Source organism: Anser brachyrhynchus (assembly GCF_964034855.1).
Source record: "Anser brachyrhynchus genome assembly, chromosome: 2".
Taxonomy (NCBI): Eukaryota; Metazoa; Chordata; class Aves; order Anseriformes; family Anatidae; genus Anser; species Anser brachyrhynchus.
This window is the reverse complement of record NC_137695.1, coordinates 38,989,008-39,005,203: the sequence shown is the minus strand read 5'-3', so window position 1 is coordinate 39,005,203 and position 16,196 is coordinate 38,989,008. Positions and strand designations below refer to the sequence as shown.

The window sequence follows — 16,196 nt, the reverse complement described above, 5'->3', positions numbered from 1 at the left end:
CTCTTTCTCAGTCCCAAAAAGACCCTCAGACACTGCCCCTGAAAGATTCCTATGAGCTTCACTTTCTTCCCTCAATAAACAAGACTATCTCAATAGGCTTCCATAAACGACAGTTCCCGTTCATTTGACATAATTTGCCTTTCCACCATCAAGCTAAATTTCTTCAATAGACTCTTAATTATTCTGAAGCCATTATCTAATGCTATTATAAATGTTTAAATAATATTTGATATAATCCTGGTCCCACTGAAGTTAATGGGAATATTGCTGTTGCCTTAATTAAGATCAAGATAAAATTTATATTGTTTAATTTGTCACATATTACTGTTGGGTAAAAACAACCTAGTTAGTATTCAGAGGTACTAAACAGACCCATCTCCCAGGCTGGATCTGGCAGGGACTCAACACTTTTCAGGATAAGGCCATGAGCTTGTGCTGCACAGTGGGCGGGTAGAGAAGGGAGCAGTCGCAGGGTTGTGCACTGTGCTGTGCTTCAGCAGGCCCAGCATGCTTCCAGCTCTCTGAGATGTTCATAGGCTTTAAATGGAGTGCTTGAGTCAGGATGCATCAAAAGAACAGGGGAAAAAACAACAACAGAAACAACAGAGAAGTGAGAAAATGGAGAAAAGCCTTCCCCTACTTGAAAACAGGCCAGATACATTTTTGCAAATTATTTTATCAGAAGTCTTGACAATTTTAAGCAAAACACATTTTAAAATCTTTGGCAAAAAGCATTGTGTATGTTGATCAAATCTAGTTCAAAAATAAATACATCTTTTAAAACAAAAGCTAAATACCATTAATATGAAGTTTTTTGGCTGCTGACCACTTAGATCCCATTAAAACTTAGAAAACAAACGGCAAGCTTTTTTCAGACTACCAGCAAAAGCCACAATTATTCTCATACTATGAATAAAGCCAACCATTAAAAAAAAGAGAGACAGCTAAACCTATAATTAAGATTTACTACATTTTTAAATATCTTTCTTACAGTTCTAATATCATATTACATTCTCCACTGTGATGCTAACTTCAGAAGACAAAATTAAGCAGCAGATTAATTTGTGACATCTTTGTTATGTACATAGCTGACATGTAATCACACCTACATTGTCTCATAGTGCTCCCTCACTGGAGGGTCTCACTTGCTGGAGTGACACATTCCATGGAGACATCTGAAATTCCTGCTGAGTCCTTGGTCTACCTGTTTGCTCTGCCTGAAGAGAGTCCCCTTCACAGCTGTATTCATACCTTTTAGAGCTATAATCAGTAAAGGCTATACAGGAGGCTGATTCACCTCCTGTTTTGGGGGGAGAAATATAGAGCAATTTGTAACTCACTGCCATTCTTTCAGAAGGCAGAGGGGCAGAATGGGTTGTGCTTGCTTCTGAGGAAAGGAACCACAACTCCAACGGCTCCAAGTGCTGGGCACTTATTCTCACCTCCTCTCACTTTCACCCTGTCCTCTTTCTCACTGCTTGCAACCTATTTCCAACCCTGTCACCTCCTTAGAGTCAGAAAGCATGCTCATCCCTGACTTCTTCCCAGAAGTCAAGCGGAGAAGGTACTGAGATAGTGAACACAAGGTCCCTTATCACTGCAGCATGTCTGGGTATGATGAGAACAGCACCACACCCTGAGAAGCACCACAGTTTCTTTCAGAAGATCATAGGTGAGTTCATTTAAAAATATGCCTGCCAACAGAACTGACTGAATTCCCTGTCATGCTCATTTGCTGGGACTTCAAAATGGATCTAGAACTACCAGGCTGGAGCTCTGATAATGAGTTTGTGGCTATCACAGCTGGGAATCTTAAAAATGGAGTACCCCAAGTCTTTGAGCACTTTCTAATTTTTTTATGAAGGCTCTGATCCATTCAACCCTTCAGATCCCCATGCAGATTCACGATCCATTGGTTGAACTGAAGAGCTTATTGAGCGTGATAAATCAATATCCAGCTTGCTGTCTGCACACTTTGTCCTGCCCCTCTCTTTCTAGATTGCTGGAAGTTTCACCAGTGAACAGTATCTCTCCAGTGAATTCAGAAGTAAGGTTGCTTTGTCACAGAGCTGAGGCACTAAGAGAGCCTTTTTCTTTGATTCAAAATATTCCATGATACAAAGAAAAGCTTCTGGAAGCCTATTCTACATCATGGAGAAAGATGCTTGGAAGTTCTCCAAGAGCTCCAAAATGATACTTCTGGCTTTTACTGCCCCCTTTTTCAGTGGGAGAAAAAAAAAATATGTCGGGGGCAAAAGTGAAATGTCTTCAGGATGGTGTTTAGGAATAGCCAATAGGCTTCAGTGAAGGATTCCTGAATTATTGGTAGGATCTTCCAGTCTTTGCTTCCTGCATAACCCCAGATGTAGCAGCTCATTATGCAGTTCAGACCCCGCTTTACTTTTAAGCTCCCATTTGTTTTTTTATTTTTAAACAACCTGGGTTATACAGCATTGCCACATGGTTTTCTTTTCCACCATAACTTATACTCAGTAATTAACATTTGCCACACAAATCAACCTACCAATTACAGTGCTTATGTTAGTCCTAAACATAAGTGGAACAAATAAATCAATGAGGAATTTGTGGCCCTTTGCAAGACAACCGATGTCTGTGCTTCCTTTGACAGTGACTAATGATATGCTACATTTTCATCATCTTCCTAATCTTGCAGTTATATAACTCTCCCCTAGCCTGGTATTTATTTGTGTTGGAAGAGAATAGCAAATACATACTACAAAGTGCCTACTACAAAGCAATACTTGTATATGAAAGCACTTTCAGGCATTTATAATATTTACTGTAGGTCATCAAATATATCCCCTGCTGTGAAAGAGCATCTTTGTTGTTCTTCTGCTCTTCTTCTATTTGTTTCATCTTCCACAAAAAGAAATACCCTTATCTGTTCTTACCCACTCTAACACAAACTGTAATCTTCAGCTTTTATTTGTACTGTTCTTGGGGAAAAATACATCATTCCATATGAGCAGAGATAAATCCAAGTAAAATGTGTTACAAATGCATTAATTTATAGCAGTAGAGCTCTTAAACATGTTTTGGGCAGGTTTCAAATCACTGCATTGTTTGTCAGAGCCATAAACAGTGTATGGTATTGCAAAAAAAAAAAAAGTGATATGGAATGGGTTTTAATTCATTTCTTTAAAAAGAAGCACATAAATAGGTATGTTCTTAACATTGTCAATTTTCTGCCATGACACTTTAAAGAAAACTCTGAGTAAAGCAACACCTGACTGAAAGATAGCATTGCTTCAGCTCTCCAACTGCAAATGAGGATCCATAAAGCTCGCGTGCCTCAAAGCTACAAAAGATTATCCTTTATCCTTCATCTCTTTCTGCCCTTTGGAAATGCTAGGCTACTGTATATAAAAACTGTGCATAGCCTGCCTGCTGGAAAGTGTCATCAAACACTTCCAAACAGTTTTCCTCTATGTTAATTTGCTTCTTGGTGGTCGCTGTTTTTAAATGCTATTGCATTACAGTTCCACTGTTGAGCTTATATGTAGGATCAGATTCTGCATTCAAAAATTCAGCTCAAGAAAAACAAGATTAAAAAGTGTGCCTCTTCAGTGCATATCCATCTCAACTGTCACTTCCTGACTTTTAAACTGAGAGCTAAACCAATAACTCAGTACCATTAACTCAAGTTGCTTTAAATTCACCTGCTTGTCATCAGCCTGCATGGACATCTGGGCACCCCAGAACAGAGGGATGTGCTGCTCATGAGCAGAGTTGCAACAGTTCTCAGCTGGTGGGATCCTTCAGTCTTGATTTCACTGGCTTACCACCATCAGACTCATAGCCATGAGTTCAGCTGTATGATGAAAAATTAAATAATATTTTAAATTCTCAACCATGAGTTAAAGGAATTGGGGACACAAAGCCAAAACAAGAGTATAAGAAGTTCTGCACCCTAAGGCTTCTATTGGGTATATACAGAAAAACCTATTTTTTAGAATTCTCAGCTTTTTGTAGAGTCTTTAAAGACTGCTATGATCTTTTCAGAATGATTCAGATTGTGGATGTGAATATTTTTTGCAAGTCTGGAAATAAGGTCTTTATTTTAGGTATCTGCAATATAGGAACACAACATACCCACTCTGCAGGTTTTTGAGCATGGAGGGTTTGAGAGAAGAAGAGAGGAGTGGAGATTTCTTGATAGAGCTTCATAGAAATGAACTTGCCACTGCATATCTACCACTTAGTTATTTCCCTGAACTTTCAGAAACTTTTCAAAACTTTTTTTCAGTCTTTTATATATGGCCTTTAAAAAAAATGTACCTGGTTATAAACAAACCAATGAGTTTGTACAGTGTTTGCATTATTAATAAAAGAAGCATCACCTCAGTGGCTGTTTGTCTAATCAAAACACATGTACTATAAATAATAGAAAGAAGGACATCTCCTGACCTCAAACAAATAAAGCTCACTTTTTAACTGATGGACACTACTGAAAGACAGGAAGCCACATGCAGAGTTTACTCTGAAGAGTTTACTGTGAATGATTAATCAATACCAGGGAAAGGGACTAATCTGACAGGAGTTTCTTGTGTCATAAAAAATCCATCACATCTTCCTTTCCTGGAAGGCCCAAAACAATGATGAAATAGGAGGGAAGGGAGCCAGACCTGACATTGGAAAGACAGTCCAGGGCAGATAGGAGTCCATACACCTGTGAAAGCCGGTCTGAGACAAGACAGCTAGGACTAACTTCACTAATGCAGTTTACCTTCATATATGCAGGAAGTCTAACATGGGATATATCAGACAACGTTGTGGATTAATAGCTACCCCAGCATATCCGAAACAAACTCAGTTTACTGCACACACAAAGCCTGATCTACAAACTATTCAATGAATCAGTTCATCGGATCTACTGTGTGTAATCCATGCAAAGGCAGTAGTTAGTTTTCTGCACAGCCCACAACCTGAACTGAACTCTAGCAAAGTGAAAGATCACCACCCAAGACAGTAGGCAGAAGATAACCACAGCAAGACATTAGTTCTACTGACAACACTGGTAGACTTGATAGACCTGAATTCCTAGCTGGATATTTGAAGAACCACTTTTTCAGTTATTACTAGAGTTATTGCACTACATATTACTCAAACCAGAAACATGAAAGTATGACTATGCTTAATTGTGCAAAGTGCTGAGCAGTCTAGTCTTAAATCAGATGTGACTTAAACTTTTTAGTGGTCTAGGAACAGAAGTCTCTTTATCTAAGAGGATCCTCAACACCACGGCTGAGCCTGTTGAAAAAAATATAAAGTTCATAGCAAGAGTTCCTTTTGAGTATATTAGCAAATAAAGCCAGATTTTAACTGCAATTTCATAAACATCTAATAATATAAAAAAAAATTACAAAGCAAAGTAATAGTGCTGCCATTATGCTCTTAATCATTATGTTCATTAAAAAAAAAAAAAAAGTTATGCATTCAGTGTCATATTAGTTAACTTAGTATCATAGTGCTGGTAACCCATTCAAGTCATGTTCCAATCTTCATGGCTATGGAAGAACATCCGCTTTGTTAGAAAAGTGAGACATTAAATTCTCCCAGTACTTTCTTTTCTTTTTAAGCATACAATGGACTAAATTCTGCCCTTCGTTTTACCCATAATAACTTCAGAATTGTATGAATGAAACTAACAGCGAAATAGGACCTACTTTGTGAGCCTATTTCTGCATGTGTTTAATTGAGCTAACCAAGCAGGACAAGGTTTTGTGTACAAAGGAATTTTGTATTTGTTTTTATTGTAAAAACACATTTTTTCCCATCTCCGCCTCAATCTTTAAAAAATAAAAAATAAAGACGAAGCAAGCAGGAACAATGCTAATTACATTTCATAAGCAGTTTAAGAATGAGCAGGAGTATGGGGAGGCATGGAAAACAGGCCCCTGCAGAAAATGTGTGAGGGTGAAAACAAAGTTCTCCTGAGATGGATAGAAGTTTCTGTTTCACAGACTTCCAAATGAATGGTTCAGATGTTGTGAACACAATGGATAGTAATGATGATTACTTTGCCAATGCCTATGGTGATGTTATAAGCTAATTATATTAGTCATTTACGCAAAGGCAAGATGCCTTTGATAGCTACTATTTGGAGCAACAATTCAGCATGTTGAGTCACTGTTAAGTCACTCTTACAGCCAGACTCCGATTCCGCTTACACCCAAGTGAGTCTTGAGCAACTTCGTTGAATATGACAGCTTTAGTCTGTATTTAAAACGCTACCCAAAATCCAGTTCTGGTTTATATATATATGTATGTTCCTTATTGTTTTTCCCAATTTGAGTTAAATCACCTAACCTACACTTCATGGGATTACATTAGAGCACTGTCTTCATCTGTAAATAACTGATGTCCATAAAAGTTATTGGTCTCTGCTTAGCTTTATCTATTTTGACACATATACTACTCTGATACTTTGGAGCCATTTATTTCTCAATAAATAATAGGGAATCCAGATACCTTACTCAGTGGAGAATATATGCTCCAAAATGTTATTTGTATCATTGAAAAATAATAATAATAATAATAATAATAATAATAATAATAATAATAAAATCTCCTTTAAGACCTTCTTCAGAAATATAACTAAGCACTAGATTTTTGTGAAAACCTAAAAGGGACCATTTTATTAACAAATCAGGGTCATGCCTATGAACCTCATCAAATTCCCACAGGGTATGAACAACTTTTGAGAGAGAGAAAAAATGAAAAGTTAATGCCTGGTGTCTCCAGGGGGTTGTAGATATTCCTATACAGGACATCCTGTGTATCATTAGAGGAAGACAGATCTTGCAGCCAGCAACTTATTTTAATACTCCAAGTTACATTCTCTTCTGTAGCTCAAGGCCTGCTTGTTATGAGTAAGACTGTAAGAACATTCAAACCTCCAGTCTTTGGATCCTCCTACCCTAAACCAGGCAAGAATGAGAGCAGCCAACCAGCTGTTTTTATCTGGCTCCTTGCACAGATGTTTACCAAGGGCTCTGCCAGCAGAGTGGAAGTACAGCAGAGTTCTGCTCTGCCATAGCATCCCAATAAGTTGACCATATCCTGTCATCCTAACACAGCTGTGTTATCCTCAGTCCAGTCTTTCTGTTGGGAAGTGAACGGTAGCCAATGCAGAAGATATCCATCAGCTTTACACTAGCAGGTAACTCCAATGGAGAATTCAGTTCTCTTATGGTGGCAGGGCATAAAAAGGTCTTACTCAAAACAGAATCCTGTCTTTGAGGTCCGTAAGTTCACAGGTTCATGGGCCCAAAGGTGCCATAAATGTCATCTAAATAGAACATAAATCATAGCAGCAATGGTAGTAGAGTGAGATTCCTGAGCCTTCCCAAAGCACTGTAACTCAAAAGTCAATAAGCTAAATTGTAATCTTTGTGCCTGTTTGAAGAGTCGTACATACCATGCATTTCTCTGGTTTTGACTGATTGGACTTCTTCCTAAGGTTAAATGCCCAGCCAGGAGTTCAGAATTATCCATCTTCGACATCTTAACAGTCTTGAAGTAAAGCCTGATTTCTGCCCTTCGAGGTCATTGGGTTTCTTTACATGCTTATGAATTTGATTTCTCAATAACTATACTACAGTTTTTAACTGAAAAGAAAATTGCATCCATGATGATTTTTCTTTGTTTTCAGAGTTTATCTTATCTTCTTTGCCATCTTAATTCATCTTTACCTGAAACTTTCAAACACTGCATGTATGACAACTGTGATGACTACAATCTTACTTTTTTTGTTTTGTTTTGTTTTGTTTTGTTTTGTTAATAGCCACCAAACACTTAAGTTTGTTATTGTGGGGAGGATCAGAACTGTCATCACTGTTAATTGAAAGTAGAAAGCCTGTGAGATTTTCAGAGAATTGTGGCAGGACTTAACCAGACTCGGATCACTTGAGGCTTGTATTGCCTTTATATGTGCATTTTATATCCATATAAATTGTATTTATATATGCGGTATGCTCTGTATTATTTTTATAATACAATTTATTTCAAACTTTAAAATTGCCAGCATCACTGACTACACAATCCTCTTTGCTTCACATATCACTGCCCATTTTTCAGTATTCAGAGCAACCTTGGTGCTGCTGTTACTTTTTTTTCCTCAAGGGGTCAGTTCATTGTTTGATTCCTTTGAATTTCAGCTGATGCAGGGTGTTTAGAGGGGGATGAATAGTGTCAACGGTTTAACACACATTTCATGAAGAAATAACATTTTGAAAGTCAGTTCCAGGACCTTGAGTTTGAAATGCTGAGTGAATACGGATTATAGGAGAGGACTTGATTCTTGACCTACGGGTTTTTTGTGCTTGCTAATTTTGAAAGACACTTTAAAGTCTCTCCTGGAGGATCTTTCTTATTTGTAGTATCTTTTATCTAAAAAAAAAAAAAAAAAAAAAAGCATTTGATGTCACTTTTTCTTCAGAGAAATAATTTTTTGAGTTTGAAAGTGGGAAGAATATTCTGTTGGATTGTTTTGTTGCTGGGTCTTTGTGAGTTCCTTAACTTTCAAACACTAACTGCTAATATTTATAAATCTTGTATCCTAGACAAGAGTGATAAGTGTTTTTTGAGTAGCTATTATGATGTGAAATCCTACCTGACACTTGCCCAGATAACACTGGTGCCCAGCTGTGGAGCTGCAGTTCGAGATCCATCAACATTCAAACTTCAAAGTGTCATTAACATGACAGATAGAGAAGCTCTCCACTAGTGAATAGTACTGCAAGGGCTGCATTAGAACAGACATTTCTCTTCTAGCCTTATGAATGATTTGGATCAAGCACTGGATCAGTCTTTTCAAAGTTTGTCAAGACTGATTAGCTGCAAACTCTTTCCTTCACAAGAACTATATAGCCCGTGTAAAACATACCTTTTTCAGTATGTTGGTATTTCTGTTTATGTTTTGTCAAATCTGTAATGCAGAATTGGAAGGGAGAAAGTAAAACACAGAACAAGACATAAAACCATATAAAATATTCCATTTTCATCCTCCTAGTCTGACAGTAGCCAAAGGTAACATGCTAACTGGCATAATGAGGAAACAGAAAAATAATCCATATGATCTACTTCTTAATACAGATTATTCTTAGTTTATCATTTTATTAGGGCTTTCTATTTTTGGATAAATTATTCTGAAAGTAAAGTGCCTCACAAGGGCACGTTGATTTGTAATGTGAATGGAGAACTGCAAGATAATGGCTCACCCCTGTTCAAATGGAGTTCAGGATGCATCTTTTTTATTTTTTTGTTAGGAAAAGGAGTCTTACATGATTGTATTATCTTCCTTCCTTCCTCCCAAATACCTTTAGAACTTTTAGTCTTCTTTCAATCCAACCTGAAATACTGAAGATAACTATGTTTCTCTATAACTCGGGAAAATCAAAAGTGGAAGGAGAGCAGAGGCAAGGCTACTTTCTACTAAGGGAAGGTGCAGTTCAGCTCCCTTCCCCTCTGTTTGGCCAGCCAGGCAGCATGCACCTTGCCCTGGGGCTCCCCTGCACCTAAGGGATGATGTCACATGGGAAGGGAGAGAGATTAATTCAGTTCAGGGATTAAGAAACAAAAGCATTAGATCTCATTAGCTCTGCTGCTCTTGAAACAACAACCCCTCCTCCCCCTTGCCACCGCTATCCCAGTTTGCTTTTCTTTCTGTATATAATGATATTAATCCTTTATAGTTCTCACTGCTAACTGACAAGTCCTAAATTCTCTAATATTGAGGACCAGTTTGTGATTTTATTTTCAGTCTTGTTCTGATAAAGAGTTGCTCACTTAAGCAGTCTCATTAACCCCACCATTCATGTAAGCCACCTGCTGTTTGCTTGAGTAAAGAATGCACAGAAGTGAGCAAGAGCTTTGGGAAAAGTAAAATTTCTACTTATACAGTTCACACGCCCAGTGCTGCATATATTGTTAACAATGGCACTACAAACACTTCCCATAAAAGAACATTTGAGACCAGATCTGTAGCTTTTTTAACTCAATAGTAGTCTGATTTCAACAGAATTTTGGATCAGGGCCATAAAAAGCAAACTACTTATAGAATTCAGCCTTTTACAAAACGAACGATTGCTAGTAGGTGTATCAGCAACCTTCAGTATTTTAACACCACACCCTGACATAAGCGATTATTCATTATTCTGTGGGAAAAAGACCTTTATATGTAAATCCTGGGAATACAGCAGATTAAAATCAGGTAGTGTACTTAAACACATTTGTAATAATTAATAAAAAATTACAAACAGGTGAGAGAGGATAACTGCCTCTGAAACATTTATTCTACTAGTAATTTTATTACCATTGAATTCTTGCCAGCCAGGAAACACCTAGAGGCTCATGTTTCACACCCAGTATTGCAGAGGTGAAAAGGTAGAACGTTCTGCCTTAACAAGTATGCAAAGAGCAACTTCAAGCGGAAACAAGTTTAGCACCCAGCTCATACTGGCTCAGCCACAGAGAAACTCTCCATAATAACTCACTTGGTCGTGCAGCTTCTGCAAGGATCTGCCTTGGATCTTGGCTGCAGGAAGGCATGCGCGTGCGCACACACACACATTCACACATGCATGCACTCACCCTAAATCCACTTGCCATACGAAGGATTCTAATAAATGGTTACATTTTCTGTCTGACTGTCTGCTAGGAAAAAGGGAGGAAGGGAAGGAGGGAGGGAGGGAGGGAGGGAGGGAGGAAGGAAGGAAGGAAGGGAAAGAAAGAGAAAGAGAAAGAGAGAGAGAAAGAAGAGAGAGAAAGAGAGAGAAAGAAGAGAAAGAACGAGAGAAAGAGAGAGAGAAAGAGGGAGAGAGAGAAAGAGAGAAAGAGAGAAAGGGGGAAGAGAGAAAGGAGGAAAGAGAGAAAGAGAGAAAGAGAAAGAGAGAGAGAGAGAAAGAAAGAGAGAGAGAGAGAGAAAGAGAGAGAGAGAGAAAAAGAAAGAGAAAGAAAGAAAGAAAGAAAGAAAGAAAGAAAGAAAGAAAGAAAGAAAGAAAGAAAGAAAGAAAGAAAGAAAGAAAGAAGAAAGAAAGAAAGAAAGAAAGAAAGAAAGAAAGAAAGAAAGAAAGAAAGAAAGAAAGAAAGAAAGAGAAAGAGAAAGAAAGAAAGAGAAAGAAAGAAAAAGAAAGAAAGAGAAAGAAAGAAAAAGAAAGAAAGGAAAGAAAGAAAGAGAGACAGAAAGAAAGAAAGGGAAAAAGCATAAACAGCTAGCTAAAGTGCTACATTACAGTCATGCAGTGCACAAACTATGTCTGTGCTAAAACAGCAACAAAATGCTGTAGTGGAATAATCATTCCTCTTTTAAAGAATAAAACCTTCTGTTATAATATACTATACAACCCAGAGGCATAGTGATCTCTCCAGATGACAGTAATTCTCACTATCCTTATCAAAAATGACAGTTGTTCCTTTGAAGCAGATTGCCATGGTAAGGCACTAGCTGAAATGCCAGTTTTATTCTGTCACGATAGGAACCTATCCCAACTCTGTGTACACTTAACACCTTCCTTCTGTGAAAGCAAATGGAATAATTTATCCTTTTCTCCCCGAGAATTCTACTGCTTTTCTTTACGTGTGAAGTTGCCTCGAAAAGCTAGATATACAAAATAAAGTAGACACGGTTGAGTTAAACAAAGGGAGAACGGAAATATTCCCTCAACTTCAGCCAGACTTTCCATTTATCTGCAATTACAGGATCTTACATGTGCCTTTGTTTACTACCCAGAGTTTAGGAGTTCCAAAAACACATATTAGTTGTTTGTTCATTAATAGTGATATGTTTATGTCTTTGGTACGTGCTCTATAATAGTGATAAAAAAAATGTATACCAATAAACTCAGTAAATGGCACTCAAAATATTCTTATAGAGTGCCTGACATAATCTCTGCCATGGGGAAGAATTGTGTTTTGTTTTTTGTTTTGTATATACAAGGCCAACACATTGGCTATAATGCAAATAAAAATATTGGCAGCAGTATTGACATCACTGCAGCTAGTAGTACATAACCCTCCTGCCCAGAGTACTGGCGCAGATGCAAGTACAGATACACCTTGAAAAGAGCTGGTTACAGACTGGTCTGGCCGATTTGGCCCGGGAAGAACAAGGCTTAAAATAAGCACAAGCAAAATGAAAAAAATGGCATTTCGAATGCCAGTCTGCGTCATCTAGCTCCACAAACTGTTCTTGTATTCTTTCCCTGGGCAAAATGAAGAAGTAGAAAATGAACATGATCTTGAGTATGATATATTCTCATAATGATCATAGTAAATGTGTAGAAATTTAACACAGTTAACAGAGAGGAGAGCTTTCTATTAAGTGTATGGTAGCATGGAAAAAAAACTAACAACTATGTTTCGTGCACCGAAGTCTCTTTTAAGACAGAAATACAAACTTTAAGTTTGCATTACACATGCACAATTGTTCTGGCAGAGACAATACCATGCCTCTGAGGTGACCAGTAAGAGCCACACAGTAATGCAAAGGCTCACAGTCATTGTTCAGAAAGATTTAATGAATCACACACAATTGTTAACAAAAAAATAATTAATTAATTAATCTATTCACCAAAAAAAAATCATGGAATAGGGAATGCAATTAATAAGAATCTGTAAGCAATATACATGGGTGGGAAAGAAAGATTTCATCTAGCTGCATTCATATATTCATTACGTCACTCAGCTCTGATTTTCACCTGGAAGAAAGGAGGAGTCTTATCCCCCTCCATCTTGCACATGATGAAATCATCTTCATCCATGCAAAGCAACCACAGGGTCTCACTCCACCAGAATTCTGCTTTCCAATTTAAGTATTTTACATCTACCACACACTGGTCTAACTGTCCAGACATATTATCACCCCAGGCATACTGTCAGCCTGCATATGGAGCTAGCCATGATTAGCTAAAAGATATAGTTGAAGTTATTTTTATAAATAGGAAATACTTATCAGCGGGGTGAGGGGAAAATGGTGGCTTATGATAATAAAGATGGTTTAGTATTATATATATAGGGAGAATTTATACTTTGTTATAATTTGTTAGCACTTTGGACACATCATTTTTCATCATGTACTTTGAATGAGAGAAAGATACACTTTATAAGAATCCTCCATGCTTATATTATAGCATCATTCTCTCTTAATAGCCTTCTGGCTATCCACATGCTTCATAGTAGAAATTATCTGCCAAAATCACTTAATGTTGAAGATATCATGGGACTGCAGGAAAAAGTCCACATTATAGTTTGTCTTCATTTCTTCTTCAATTTCTTTATTTTTCCATCAATCACAATAGTTGATTCATTAATAGTGCCCTTGAGAATCCCTACCAAGAAAGCAGAAAGTCCACAGACTCTCTCTCAGTCAGATGTTTCAAGCATACTCTGAGGATCTTGTAAATCTTCTCTAATACAGAATGGATCATTCAGGTCTCAAAATGTTTAATGTAATCTCTCCTCCAGTCAGCCTAAGGGACCACAATCCTCAGGGCTGTAGCCCTTCCCCTAATTTTCTGAGGTTTTGAAAATGTCAAGACTAATCTTAGATTCACATAGGGTTTTTTTAAAATAAGTTGCTTGACCTTTGTATTTCACAGATATTTTGACTGATGCAAACCAATTATGCAGAAAGTTTGCCACCATTTTTTTCCCCTTGGTATATTCGTGGTCTTTCCTACTACTGTCATTCAGAAGCAGCTTTTAAGTCTTGTGAAATCTATAGCTATTGCTGATCTGCCCTCAGACCATTTTGAAGCTACTGATTAGCTGTAGCTCCAGCAGCTACAAGTTCCCTCCTGGCTGTAGGCCTGCAGAGGAAATTTCTTCTCTCATAGCCTACAGAATTGCCACCATAATAGATCAGTAGTAAGAATAATACCTGGCTCCCATGAAAGGCTTTGCATTAACTGCTTTCACGGAACTTTTACAAAGGTAAAGAAATATTACTGCCATTTTTAATGGGAAACCTCAAACACTGGGCAATGCTGTGTGTTCAAGGACATCCAATAGACAAAAGTCAGAGCTGGAGATACAGACTTGGTTTTCTGAGGCCACACATAGGATACTAACCTTATTGACATGAGTCAGTGTTGTTCAGTAAATTAACCAATCAAACACTTTTGCTGTTTTCCATTTTAATACTGCTTCTGACGCTCAGTCCCTCTAATAGTCTTGGTTAAGCCACTGAAAGAGGAGTCATTCTGAATAAGCTAATGTCAAGTTTCTTATTATCTCATTGACTCAAGATCCAAAACTGGTCCTCTATTTGCTTATTCTTGCTGAACACCAGTCATCTGTGGCTATAAAGTAAACAAATAAGTTTTTCAAGCTTTTTAAACTGTTAAGGTCTGAGCAGAGTCTTTCAGCAGTTTGCAGTGTCATGTCAGTATTCTGTGACACCAGCTGCATCTGTTGCATTCTGGCAATGGATACTTCTATATACAGAGCATACATAACTCAGAAAAGCATTTCCTTAGATTTCTGCACAATTGGCCTTTGCTGAAGGTGCACACTTTATTATGTGTCCAGCAGCTCTGGTACTGTCATAGAACCCATCCATAGGAAGAAAGTGTACAACAAATTGTAAATTTCAGGAAGGGTCACACTCATGATCTTTCACTTTTCAGATGACACATTACAACAGGCAGAAAGCAGAGGAATAAGAGCTATTAAAGACAATCTATCATTTTGCCTGGCATTCATTCTAGAAACATTATCTAAATATGGTAGGATACTTTAAAGACTCTTTCAATAAGAACAGCTTTCATACTCAAAGATATAAGAACAGTGCTAACATTTACTGAAATTCTCATCCACTTTTCTCATTGTTTCCCATATTCTACTGTCATTATTGAGTTTGACAATTAAGAGTGTCTGTCAACAGTTTCTAACGTGGCCATTACTGTAGTATTTCTAGATATTAGAAAAGGTTTGTGTGTTTCCTTCAATGTTTTGGTTAGGCATGATGGAACTGACTGATTGACTGTAGGAAATTTTGCAGCTATTCGGTCTTAACACATATACTTTGGAACACATTATTTTCAATGAGCATATTTTCCTGATTTCATATTCTTTTCAATGGAGATGTCTGAGGAGTGGCAGGTAGCCCCACAAAGTCTCAAATGTAGTTTATCCCTTTTGTAAGAAATGTTGTGAACACAAATACAGAAATGAACATCTATGTGAAAAGCATAGTCTGTGAAAGGGGAAGTATCTTTAGCAGGAGTAGGTTTTGCAGGTGTTCCTAATCCTATTGCATTACAGTCAAAGTTACTAAGCCATCACTCTGCAAAGGTGTAACACCTAGAGTGAGAGTCATGGAGAGCTGTGAAGTTTCCTCATACGGTATGGCACCAGTACAGAAACACCTGTGTTAAAAATAACTCCAAGCTTATCCATTCTGAAGTATTCCTTAACCTTTAAAATGTTTCCTTTCTTGCTTGATGCTTTAATATTTGCATTATGTTCCAGACCACAGCTGTGACAGCAAAACAATCTTTTTTTCTTGTTCTTCTGACAAAAACAGTCATTCTGTTTAGTGACAAATGGTTGCATCTACACCTGTAATTGCATCTACACCACATGCACAAGTGCAGCAAGTTAGGATGAAAAAATCCACAGTGCAACATCTATTCATTTTGTGTCTGCCTCCCTGTCCTCACTTAGGATGTGACTGCCATGACCATCTCCTTCAAATGTTGGTCTCCAGTAGTAAGGCTCCTCACTGGGGGAAGCTCACCCTTCACCACAGGACCTGCCTCCACCCAGTGCAATGCTGCTGGGGTGGAAAAGGAAGTCTAGTGTAAGTCCTGACATGTACGTGAATTACTTCTAAAGAGAGTGAAGCGCTTCCCAGTAGGGGTGAGGAAGACCGTGACAGAATTGAGCTGAATAAATTTTACAATATCTGACCATCAAAAGGCCCTTGGTGACCAGGACAGACTCACTCTATCTGCTACGGCTCACAAAAGTGCGCAAAAGAAGATTCCCCTACAATGGGGAATGAGAGTTTCCTCTTCCTGGAGGGAATTGTCAACCCACAAAATTCATACGTCTGACTTTTATATAGACTTCTTCACTCATCTCAGTAGGACACACACTGGGGAGGGAAGAGAAGGGAATGAATTGAAAAAGAGTCTTTCCATCTATTCACAGCTGAAAAGTGCAATCAGCTA

At 37.9% G+C, this 16,196-nt stretch overlaps 1 protein-coding gene across 4 annotated transcripts in view; it reads right to left on the bottom strand.

The window, feature by feature from the left end:
• The window catches only part of LOC308190895 (uncharacterized protein), a 64,776-nt gene that overhangs the window by 39,610 nt on the left and 8,970 nt on the right, over nt 1-16,196 (bottom strand). The window contains exon 2 of one of the 4 annotated variants that reach the window (XR_013947559.1): nt 3,681-3,832. The exons of the other annotated variants lie outside the window; for them this stretch is intronic. The gene's annotated coding sequence lies outside the window, so the exon portion shown is untranslated. The remainder of the gene's footprint in view (nt 1-3,680; nt 3,833-16,196) is intronic. 4 annotated transcript variants of the gene reach the window in all.